At 36.5% G+C, this 12,923-nt stretch overlaps 1 pseudogene; it reads left to right on the top strand.

Annotated features, from left to right (window-relative positions):
• Positions 1 to 3,124: 3,124 nt before the first annotated feature.
• On the top strand, positions 3,125 to 6,937 carry LOC149264261 (uncharacterized; annotated as a pseudogene).
• The last annotated feature ends 5,986 nt before the right edge of the window (positions 6,938 to 12,923 follow it).

The following is a 12,923-nucleotide window of genomic DNA, read 5'->3' as shown; positions in this document are numbered from 1 at the left end:
AATATAAATTTAGACCTCCATCAATAACCCTAAGTAGATTAGGGTTTCATTCATTTTCGACACATCCTTAGGTTAGGGTTTTCCAAAGAACCAGTCTAGGGTTCTATAATAATAATCAAGGATGTAGGGAGGGTAGATTTATCAAAAGATGAATCACCCTGAACTAGAGACTTTTTTATTCAAGATAGATATACATAATGATGTTAGTAATGTAATGAAAAATTCAAAAATAGGATGATCATACCTTTAACATAATATTGTAAGGAGTATAGTTTAGTGCATACCTGGAGATGTTCCTTGGCAAACTTGATAAGGATTTCTTGAAGTGTTCTCTTTGTATTAAGCCATCACCTTTTATACATGTTGTACATACTTACAGGCACAACACATGATAACAAGGGCGTGATTTAATTTCTTAAGTTATATCTTTCACATAATCATGCAGGATGGAATCCTATGATAAGTTGTTCATTCTTTCAATCAAGAGTAGGGCCTTTCATTTGACATCCTAGTTATTTGTAAACTCTAGAAAAAAAGTATTAAGATTTTAATATAGTGAGTACTATCTTTATCCTAGTCTAGTTATAAACAAGGTTCTTATTAACCATTAAAGATAATAGAAATTTAAATGCTTATGAACATATGTACCTTATGAATTGCATACCTATTGTTACACAGTATTTTGTCACACCTCCTTCACTTCCCTGTGACATTCCTTGAAGTGCCCAAAACATGATCATTATGCAGTGTACTCATTCCAATATGCAGCTCAAATCCCTCCTAAGACATTGATTGGAAAATGCCTTGAGCTTTCCCCGAAAGAAATAGCTCTAAAACCCTAATTTAAGAATCATCTCACTTATGAGACTAAAAATAGTGATGATTGCCTATTGCACTGCACTTGACCTGTGATGGCATCGCTCTATTCACTTTTATACCCACGATAGTCCCAAAAAGGAAATTTTCTAAAAGAGGATGAGAAGCTTCGAGATCTAGAAGCTTCCAGAGTGGCAAGCTCGAGGTTGTTCGTCATAGATGAGGTCTAATTCTCCCAAATTGGCCTCTTGTCTTATCCCTATGAGCTACCTCCTTGAGATAAGGGCCTACTCCTATCTTTGGAGAGATCCTAACTCCCTTTCCTAGCCTATATATTCATCCTCTCCCATTCCTAAATGGTTGGTCTATGCCTATTTGCACCTTTATGCTAAGACTGTGCCTATATGATTCTCCTTTGGCTTGAAGAAGGAGCGCTTGGAGAGCTTAGCTTGGACTTGGATATTCATTAAAGGAGAGTCTACCACCATCAAGGCTTGGTTTTATGCTTCCCCTTATTTTCTATTAATATACAACTGCTGATTCATTTTCCATAAATTTCTATGCTTATGTATCATTCATCTTAACATTACTTGATTAGTTAAGTAGGTTTCTTTTGAATATTCTATTTGTATTTGCATGCCTTGCTGTGTCTTGATCTCTTCTTCAGGTGCATAAACACTAAGAGAAACATGAATGAACCTGTGACACAATTGATTCAAGGTCTTTAACAAAGGAGATCGAAATAGCATCAGAACGAGGTAGGCCATGTTCTTCGTTTCTCTTTTCAATTGTAACTTCAGAAAGTGTTTGGTATATTGTCACTTTGGTTGCTAGACCCACTCATTGGGCTAGAGGGATCATCTCTCTCTACAGAGAGGATTTACCTAGACAAAAAAATGGTGACTCCACTGGGAAGCCTATGATCATTTACATTCAATCCTTCACCTTATTTTTGTAATGAGTTTGACCAACTGTCCATTCCCAGAGTTGTTTTCTTGTCTGTAACTATTTTCACTTTCTGGTAATTGCTTTAAGGTTCTTAATTTGTGCTGCTCTTGAATATTTTTTCTTTTTTCTTTTTTCTGGCCCACTCCATATTGAGCATCCTAAAAGTGAGTCTGTAATTTGACCACCTCCAAAGGGTGTGCTTCAGAAATCATCTTATAATCTGAATGCTAGAGCTGCACATCATTATAATATTGTTGAGGATTTAGATCAACAACCTTCGGTGATGTCTTCTTTGGAAGTTCTCCAAACATGTCCAACGCAGTGGAAATCATTGTTGTCTATTATAGGCATCATTGATCCTTCTGATTTAAGTTTAATTACCTTTGATCTTGAAAACCACGTTCCTTGTCTTCCCCATTAGATTGTTTTTCTGATTAAGGTTCTCATTAAAGGAAAGACGATCCATCAAACTATTATTGATGAAGGTGCTTCCACCTGCATTAGGTCTATTTCGTGTTGGAAGGCCATCGGATCTCCTCCCCTCAATTAGTCCCAAAACACTTTCGAGGCCTTTGATGGAAGAGGTTCCCGTCCATATGGTATTCTCACAAACTTTCTGATCACCTCGGAAGGAAAGGCTGTTGAGCTAGAAGTGGAATTTTTAGATGTGAATCTTAATTACAACCTTATTCTCCAACGAAGTTGGACCCACTCTATGTTTTTTGTGGTTTATTCTTTGTTCTGGGTGCTTCGTTTTCCTCACAAAGGAAAAATTGTCACCATCGACCAACTATCTTTTCTCTCTTCCAGTACGTCAAATGACAATGTCCCATATCTGGGAAATACCGAGATTTCTTATGAGAGTGTGGGAGTAGGTCTTTTCAAAGACTCTGCTTTAATGGGTAATTTTACTGTCCCACCTCTGAATATCACTGCGATCAATATGATATTGGTTTATACGAATCCTTGGATTATTCCTACTCCAGATCAAATTGATTCTTTTGGCGTTTCTATGCCATTAAGTCCATTAGAGCAAGATTATCAAGAAATTGTCTTGGCTTCAATGGTTGCTTCAGAAAGTCATGTTGTTTTCAGTATAAACTTGGATACTTATGTGCCATCTCCTTGGGTTTTTTCTTGGGATTTTCTGGATCCTTTGAATGAGACATTGCCCATCGATGAGAGTATCATTGAGGTTATGTCTTTCGACAAAACTCCTTGGAATAGTCTCCATCATTGTTCTTCATTTCTTCCCAACCTTGGTGAGATGCCTTCACGTCTTGAAGTGTTTGTTTCTCATTTCCCAATGCATCCACTTCAAACACCTATTTTGGTTCACAAAGTCCTGTCTGAGGTTAATATGGGAAACACTACTGCAACCATGCCTCTTGATATTTCCATTAAACCTGGAATTGTTGAAAATATTCATATTGGGGTGTCATATTCCCCTGATGAGATCAAGGTTTATGGTACTAATCCAGCAATAGTGGTGCATGAAATACCTACCTATCCTAGTGTGAAGCCTGTTCGCCAATGGCTTCATACCATTCATCCTCGAAAGGCTTATGCTATTAAGGCAGAAGTGGAAAATCTTTTAAAATATGGTTTTATCTATCCCATCCCATTAATAGATTGGGTGTCTAACATTGTCCCTGTTGCCAAAAATCAGGGCACGATTCGCGTCTGTGTTGATTACCGTGACATTAATCGCGCTTGTCCAAAAGACAATTATCCCACTCCTTTTATCAATCAGATCATTAATGAATGTGCTGGGAGTGATATTTTACCATTTACGGATGGTTTTTATGGCTACAACCAAATCAACACTTCACCTACTAATCAACATAAGACAAACTTTATCTATCCATGGGGCACTTTTGCCTATAAGAAGCTTCCTTTCGGTTTAAAAGATGTTGGCGCTACCTTCCAGAGAGCAATGTCTTATGCATTTCACGATATTCAACACATTATTCAGCCTTACCAACCCATTCTGCTAAGCTTCATGATCATCAATACTACTTAAGATCCATCTTTCTGTGATGTCAACATTATAACATCCGTCTCAATCTACACAAGTTCTTTTTTTGTGTTGAATTTGGTCAACTCTTGGGTTTTGTGGTGTCCCACGAAGGTATCTGAATCGATCCTTTAAAAGTTGAGGCTATAGTCAACTTATGCCCCCTACCTCATTGCTCCAATTGCAAAGCCTGCAAGGAAATGCTAACTTTCTTCGTCAACTCGTTCCTAACTATGTTGAACTTGCCAAGGGTTTTACTCGCTTGCTTAAGAAGGGGATTCCTTTCATTTGGGATGAAGTTGTCATGAAATCATTTGATGATTTGAAAGACATGCTTATTAGTGCTCCTTTATTGCATCCCCATGATTATCGACGTGATTATTTCCTATACTTGGCTGCAACTAATACTACCATTGCTATGGTGTTAGTTCAGGATGACGACGATGGCAATAAACATGTGGTTTATTATTTAAGCCAAAATATTATTGACACTGAATCTCGATATGCCCATGTTAAGAAGCTTGCCTTGGAATAAGTCCATGTTATCCAAAGATTTCATTAGTATATCCTTTTATGGAAAACCATGTTGATTTTCGATTTGAACCCCATGGCCTATATATTGACTCGTCAATTACTCGGGGGAAAATACACGAAATGGATTGTTATCCTACAGGATTTTGATTTGGCATTTACTGCCACCAAATCAAAGAAATCACTTATTTTTTCTAAGTTGATATGTGTTCTTCCATCTACAAGCACTTCTACTGATTTTAATGAGTAGATTCCTAATGAAACTATGTTTCTCATCAGCACTCTTGACTCGTGGTATGGAGATATTATTTTTTATCTTCAAACTCAAACCTTTTGATCTGAGTTGTCTTGATCTGACCAACACCGCATCTGACATCAATCCCAACCCTATTGGATTCTTGGCGATACATTGTATCGAGTCCATGGAAAATTTTAGGTGCTAATATTCGTAGGTGGACTAATTTTCCATGATTTTTCCAACAAAAAATGATTCGTCAATTTCCATTTTTTGTAAAAATAGTTCGCCCAAATTTTATAATATAAAATTATTTTACCTTAAAAATCACCAACATTATATAGAAAATGTATATCAAATCATTATGAATTTGAATAATTTACAAATGTATCAATAAACATTTTATAGTTTCATATTAAGGATTAGTATGATTCACCAATGTTTTTAAGCTTCAAGATAATTTTTTGTTCTTAAAATTTTCCGTGACTGAGTTAGTGTGGACTGCATTCTTCGCAGATGTATAACATTTGAAGAGGCTGAATAGGTCTTGAATGAATGCTACTCTAGTGCCCGTGGTGGTCATATGTCAGGCTACACCACTGGTAAGAAAATCATCTGCCTTGGTTATTTCTGGCCTTCTATCTTTAAATATTGTATTTTGGTTGTTCACAAATGCCATGAATGTCAGATTTTTAACCGCGAGCAACGTGCCCCGCCAGCACACTTACACCAAGTAGTTACTGTTGGCCCATTCGCTTAATGGGGCATAGACTTCATGAAATGTAACCCTCACTCAGTTGGGGGCCATGGCTATATTAAAACAACTTGGAGGGGTCGGTGCTTGGAACCTCCCAACAAAACATGAATTATTTCTTTCAACACCTAAAGTTTCAACCCTCCAAATTTACGTATATATTGTGTTTTTATATTTAGTTTTTCCGATAAACCCCTTGTCCATTCGTTCACAACATTTAGATTCGTCTATCATTTCATACCCTTGTTGATTATTCTGAATACTATTTTATGCACACACCTCTGGGATCTTTGGGGTTTATGTTTTGTGGCGACAGAGAAGTCATCGAACTCCCTACTTGTCTGTTGTTGTTTAAGCAAAAATTAGCAGGTATTTATTTGATCAGTGATAGTGAGTAGCCATGCAAGTCAAACATTATATGTTGGGAATCTACTAGGGAAAAGGAAGTTCAGGACCTATTTTACAAGTATGGACTTATTGTTGATATTGATCTAAAGATTCCTCGCAGGACTCTAGCTTATTATTTTATAGAGTTTGAGAATGCTCGTGACGCAGAGGATGCTATTCGTGGTCGTGATGGGTATAATTTTGATGGCAATCGTTTACGAGTCAAGCTTACCCATGGTGGTCAGGGACAATCTTCAACTAATGATCATTATAGTAGTTACAGCAGTGCTGGGGGGCACAACTAATGATCATTATAGTAGTTACAGCAGTGCTGGGGGGCACAGTGGAGGAGTATCTCGATGATCTGAATACCACGTCCTTGTTACTATCGTACCATCGTTGACGTCATGGCCGGATCTAAACGACCGCGACTCTTATTTCAGACCCTATAGCAATATTAATGGGGTCTTACATGGGGCCGATATAACACAATACAACACGTCGCTATTTTTTTTTCTCTCTCATCACCGCATGGCATGTTGTATCGTGTTATATCGGCCCCATGTCAGACCGCATTAATATTGCTATAAAGTCTGAAATAGGAGCTGCCTCTAAAGGACGATATGCTAGGAGCTGGCGATGTTGGTCATTTCAAGTGTTTCGTGACAGGAGCGGTACAACTGGGATTGTGTACTACACGAATTACGATGACATGAAATATGCTATCAGAAAGCTTGATGACTCTGACTTCAGGAATGCATTTTCTCGGGGTTATATCTGGGTCAAGGAGTATGTATTCATGAGAAGCATTTCAAGGAGCCCCAACCACAGTTACAACCATAGTCATAGTCGTTCTGTGTCACGGAGTCGGAGCCGGAGCCGAAACAGAAGCAGCAACAAGAGCGCTATTTGCAGCAGGAGCCGTAGTAGGAGCCACTGCATCAACCACAGCAAGTCTCCAAAGCACAAAGCACCACCTCATTCAATGTCAAAGTCACGATCTCGGTCTCCATCTCATCCTCGCCCTCGTCCTAGGCGCCATTCTCTGTCTAGATCACAATCAAGGTCTAGGTCAAGGTCCAGAACCCCTCAGCATTTGCCAACCTCATATAAACCTCGAACTCAGAGTCCTAGAAGCTGCAGCCTCAGTCAGAGCCCCTGCCCTAGCAGGAGCCGCAGCCAATCCTATTCTCGTTCACCTGCAGTCAAATCAGCTCGAAGTCTGTCTCCAGCTCCCCGAGATGATTAGACTAAATCCTATACACAATTTTATTTTGGAAAGTTAGTGGGAGATCTCTTAGAGGAGCTTCTATAAAAAGTTGAAATTTGTTCAAACAAGAGTTTCTTGAGAACATCGTGGTAACCTCTGGTCATTTACATCTATGTGGTGCTGCTGAGATCGACATTTTGGATATATCCTACTGTTGTCTCTAAAGAGGCTCTTATATTATTTTCCCAACTTGGGCATCTCTAGTTGACTGGCAGAACCTCTAATTTTTGGGTTGGTTGAGAGTTTATTTGCACTTGCGTGCTTTTGATAGAAAGCATGGGTATATTCAGCACTATTCACTGCAGAATTTGATTCAGAGCAACTTTGACTGATTGGAGTTAGGTTTCATTTTCAAGTTTATTCGAGGAAGTGATATAATATAATCGATAATATTTAAAAAAAACTTAATATAACATGTCAATTATAAATTTGGCTTTGTGATAGTGGTTTTTTCTGTCTGAAAAAAAAAAGTGATTGAAAATAATATTATTTAGTGATTGATCTGTTGTATAGGTTGATTTTGTTATTTATGAATGCTAGTCTTGGATAAAAGGGCGATAGAGATTTAGGCGTAGGATTCAACCTACATAACAGTATATTAAAGAACGATTGCGGTATAGCCTTACAAAAATTTTGGTTGTTGTTAAGGTCTATGGCACGCATAAAAACCTAATTTCCCACTGGAAAACCACCCTGAGGCCTTTAGGTTTTCACAGATAATAACGGTACGATTTAACATGAAAAAGGATAAGTCGCTTATTATTCTGGTTAATATTCCTGGTTGCATGAGAGAGAAGATATATGTTGTTGATGGCATACCTGGTTCTCTGGCAGTGGCACGTTTCAACGAGCCATGATGCTATATAGGGTAGACCCATGTTTCATAAGGCTTAACCAATCTGCATAAATGAATCTACCACTGCAAATCATAAATTAGTCTTAAATAAAATGTATAAAATCTAAAGCCAATACCCTGCACATAATGTCAAACTTTCATTTCAAAATCCTACCCGCCGGGTCACCACACAGCATGCTATAATATTATGACACCATCGGACTACCAACGCCTATCTTCGTATGTAGATAAGGTAGTCATGCACTCACATTATTCCAAATCTTATTTTAGATCTTCTAAGTCGCAATCATGCAAAATCATCGCCCAATGTTATCCATGGCTAAGAGCAAGCTATTGAAATGAAATGACTTAACGGCTTTGGCGAAATAAACTATATTTAAATTTAATAAATTATTTTTGGATTTTGTATTTTGGTTTGAAATTGAAAATCTGTTCAAACAATTTTCGTATAATTTATTATATAAAAATTATTCTCTTCAAACTAAATCTCACTTATTTATTTATTAAAAGATAAAAAATTTCTCAAACCCACGTCCAAAATTGAAATAAACACAACACAATTAATATATTATCCTCTATTTTATTTTAGATTATAGATTAATATAATAATATAATAGTTATATTATTATATTAATATATAATTGATCATGTTGCATATCATTGGTTATTCTGAGAGCTTGCAATGAAGCAATCCTCCCCAGGATTCGACCTGTGAATTTATTGTTTGAGAAGTCTAGAAGCCAGTGGAGATGGAGGGCAGCCGCAATAGTGATGGAGAATGCAGTGGACCGAAAATTAACAATGATGGAGAATGCAGTGGACCGAAAATTAACAATGGGTGGACTCAAACAGACGGACGGTGATAGAACAGATAGAAGATTAATAAAACGGGTGGGAGAGGTTTTAAGTAACGCTTGGTATCTTATTGTTTTTAAATTGAAAAACGGTTCATTTTTTTTATTTCATCCATGCCTTTGGATGGTATATATGACTTCAAAAATATTCTCTCGCTATTAAATCTAGGCCATTCACAATTTTTTCAATTTTTAATTTTATAAAGAATGAAAATTGTGAAAAGCTTTTCTAATTTTATAAAGAATGAAAATTGTGAAAAGCTTATTTTGAAATATATAACATCTCTAATTCCTATAAGAGATATTTACCTTTTTGTCATGGATTTATGTTTTTTTGGCAACTTCAATGGCGTTTAGTAACCATGGATGACATATTTCCACCATGGCGCTAGCTTTTGTGGACATTTTAGTGCATGGAGGTACTAGTCCCTCAAAGGTTGGCATTTATGGTACACCTTATGATAACAATTCCATCTTGGAGTTGGGAGGTAGTTGTAGTTATAGCATCCCCTGGATTTTGGAAGTGGTCGATGCAGAAGTCAAATCGAGAATGGGTGGTGTCTCGAGAAGAAGCATGTATTCCCTATAGTAGCTCAACGTTTTGTGGGATGACATTCATGCAATAAATATTTGTATCTCTAATCTTTGAAGAATTTTTAGCCTATTTATATTTCCATGGTGGAATTTGGTTTTTGGTCTACAAAGCAGCTCAATGGTTTGGAAACTAATTGGCATGCCCAAGGTTTATGGTTGATTGACCCTTCCCAGAGCTATCCTTTATATGCCCCTCCTTTTCCATTGTTAGCTAATACCATCCCTAGGCTAGCTTTGAAGAAAACCATGAAGTTTGTTTTCACTGTGTCCTAGTTGCTTTCCATTTTCCTCACTGGTCTTCCCATCTACACGGGGTTTCTTTCATTGTGCTTATCTATCCTTTCAGTGTTACGCCCCATTAGTGTACTCACCCTTGAAAATGGCTTGGAGGTCGAGGCCCTCAGGGAAGACATTGGGCTCAAACACAAGCTTAAATAGCTATGGCTATTTTCCATTCCTCCACTCTACTTCAAATCCAAGAGAAAATTCACAAGTTAAAAACTTTAACTGCTAATGATCACCAAGCCCACACTGACTTTGAAACACAAATTGCATTAGCTAGTTGGGTCCTCAACACTGGCCATACCAAGGGAAGGCAGAATTAATACCTCAATTCCATCAACTTCCATTGGCAAATGAAGAATCTCTTAGATAGGGAACTCAAAGAAAAGTATAAGGAAGAAAATGAAATTGTAGCATGCCTTAATGAAATGTGATGAGTCCAATGCCACCACTGCTCTTTCTTAGCCATCTTCACTACGCACATGGTGCACATAGAAGGTCATCTACAATGCAACCTCAAGCCGCTAACTCCAACGGGCACAAGCACCTACGATTCGGCCCAAGTAACATCCTATGATAATTGATGTTTGCTCGACCTTTTGGATTCTCTTTTTTACTTCTAGTAAACTAGTTTCTTCTAGATGATGTTTAACCAGCTATAATTGGAAATTTTATTTTGTATTTCTATCATAGTGTATGTCATAAAATTGGATGGAGGCTAATAATATTTTTCGATGGTTTTTTATGATAAACTATAGATCTCACTATTTGTAGGTCTAGTTTCCCTTACGGAAAAACAAAACCATGTTCTTGTTTGACAATGAACTCTAATTTTGTATGGAAGTTATTTTGAGACAAAAGAAAATTTAGCATATATACAAGATTCAACTTAATAATTATAGGACAAATATTGGATTAAACATATCAAATAATATATTTTATTCAAAATTTCAATATATTTCCATTTTGATCTTTACTTAATTGTTGAACATATTATAACTATATGTTTTATCCCAGGAGTATTATGTGATAATGGGATTGTTTTTACACTAATCTAAATTTTACACTCTCTTACAAGGAGTCATATTGAATTCTTTATTGAATCCTTTCTCACGGATTATCTTGAGTTATCCATTGTTAATAATCAATTACATTCACTCAAGATGATGAATTGGGAAATTAGGCAGTGTTCCCTTCAAGTCAAATCAAGAAATCGTAGACCAAGTAATGCCATGAGCTCATTATGGTCAACACTCATCATGCATGGATTGCAACAAAATGATGTAATCTTGGTACACCATTGTTTAGACTCTTGATGGGTAGCTTCCACATCATAGGTTTTATCATGTGTTCAAGTCATCTGTAGTAGGGAGTGAAGTACATAGTATAGGCACATTCACTCCAAACTTGTGGGGATGGCTTCATTTATGGATAAGTAGATGGTGCCCCTCTCAGGGTTGATAGTATGAATTTTTTTGGTGCATTTAAATGTCACCTTCCTAACTAGTTTTGTTGGTCAATATTTCATTCTCTTGACAACATTGTTCTCAGAGCTCCCTCTCATATTCCAATTTGAGCTCGATGATTTGAGGATGCATTGCACTATATACAAGTTATAAGGAACAATTGACAACACAAGTGGCCTCTTCTCCTCACATATTAATCCAACATTGATGACAATTCCAATGGTTTTTGGATGAAATAAGCTAGATGCATATTAAGTTAAATGAGCTCTATCTTCTTATCCCTCCCCCTAGTTTCACTCTCATGTTTCCCATGTGTATTCGACCTCCTACTGATATGTTTCATGCAACTATCCTCTCCATAATTTGAATGATGAAGCATAATAGGATAAGAACTCAACTCACTCTCTATGATATCGATTCCACTTATTAGCAAGCATATATTTTATGAATTACAAAATTTTTTATGTTCATTTCAAAATCTATAATTATCATCGCTCAATTAGAGTAGAGACTTGCATTTTGCTTTTATTTTGTTTCGTTAAGTGAGCTATTTTTTATCCATGTTGGTATTGGATCATGTTATGTTCAATATGTGTTCATGTAGAAATCTCTAAATGCATGTTTTTATGAATAAAATTTTTCCACTTCTGATTGAAAAACTAAATATGTTTTATTCATCCCCAAAAATTTGAATGATATCATGTCTCTTGTAAATTTGAATATTCAGTGGAAATGGAGCGACATAAGATACATAATTTGTGGTAAAAATAAAAATATGCATATAATTAAAAACTATAATTGTAAATGATTCTTTATTTAATTTTAAATAATATTTAGCTCAAGGCTTCCCTATATTGACTCGATGTGCATGTATCACCGCTAAATTTTATTCATTTTTATTTATGGATGGTATCTACTGAGTTTAAAAATAATATGCTTCATCTTAGTTATAGATGGATGGATGGGCCTGATAGGAACTTGAAGAGTTTGATTTTTTATTTTTTATCTTTTATTTTTCTCAGTCGTCTCCTCCTTCTTGTGTGTGTTGTCATGTGTCATAAAAGTGTGATCCAAGTGGATATTGGTGGCCACCCACCTATTCCACTTGGACCCCCAGCATTGTTTCTTTCAGGTTTTTAGTTTCCTTATTTGTAGCACAATTTAATATTTTTGGCAGTTTTTTGGGTCCTACACTTTCAGAGCAATTTTGAGGCCCTAAAAGATATTTTTTGAGAAAAATGGGGCCAACAATATTAATAAATTGACGTTTGTTCATTCAAAAGTTGTATTCCTCATATAAATCTTTCTAACAAGGTATTTTGCACATCAAACGAAGATCGTATGCCAAAGTTATGACTCCAAGAAGTTGATGCACCAATTTACCCAAACTAGGCCCATAGTTTGGCACTTCATCTCTTAGGGTCGGGTTTTAGGATGTTTAGGGTTTTCCATTGTTTCTCAATAATAAATAGGCCTTTGAGCCTTATTATAACACAGTTCAGAGGCATGTGGCCACCACATCTCTTCTCAGAGAGAAGCTACCATCACCGGAGATAGTCTTACTTCCATTCTGTTTGTAAGCATATTTTCGTATTTGATATTAATGAAATGAAGATTTATTTCTATCGCATCTTTGTATTTATGGCATATTTGTAATTTATTGCGTTCCTGCTTAAATCCGGATCAGTGGTATCATAACGGTTTGCTCTTTCTCTTTTTTTCTTGCATGTCCCCAATGAGGTCGGGATATAAGGAGTTAGGGCTTGATCTTGTTGAACCTTTTCAAGTTTAGTCTTGCAAACCTCAACGGCCGCCCATGAGGGAAGAAAAGAAAGACGAGGGGGGCAGGAGATCCTATCAAAATATTGAAAACAAAGGAACACGATGATGGATAGATTTTACCTAGATCCTTT

Source organism: Pinus tabuliformis, chromosome 6, assembly GCF_031772625.1.
Source record: "Pinus tabuliformis cultivar Carrire ecotype Pingquan chromosome 6, CPIR1, whole genome shotgun sequence".
Classification (NCBI taxonomy): Eukaryota; Viridiplantae; Streptophyta; class Pinopsida; order Pinales; family Pinaceae; genus Pinus; species Pinus tabuliformis.
Note: the sequence above shows the minus strand (reverse complement) of the source record. Positions and strands in the feature narration are given on the sequence as shown.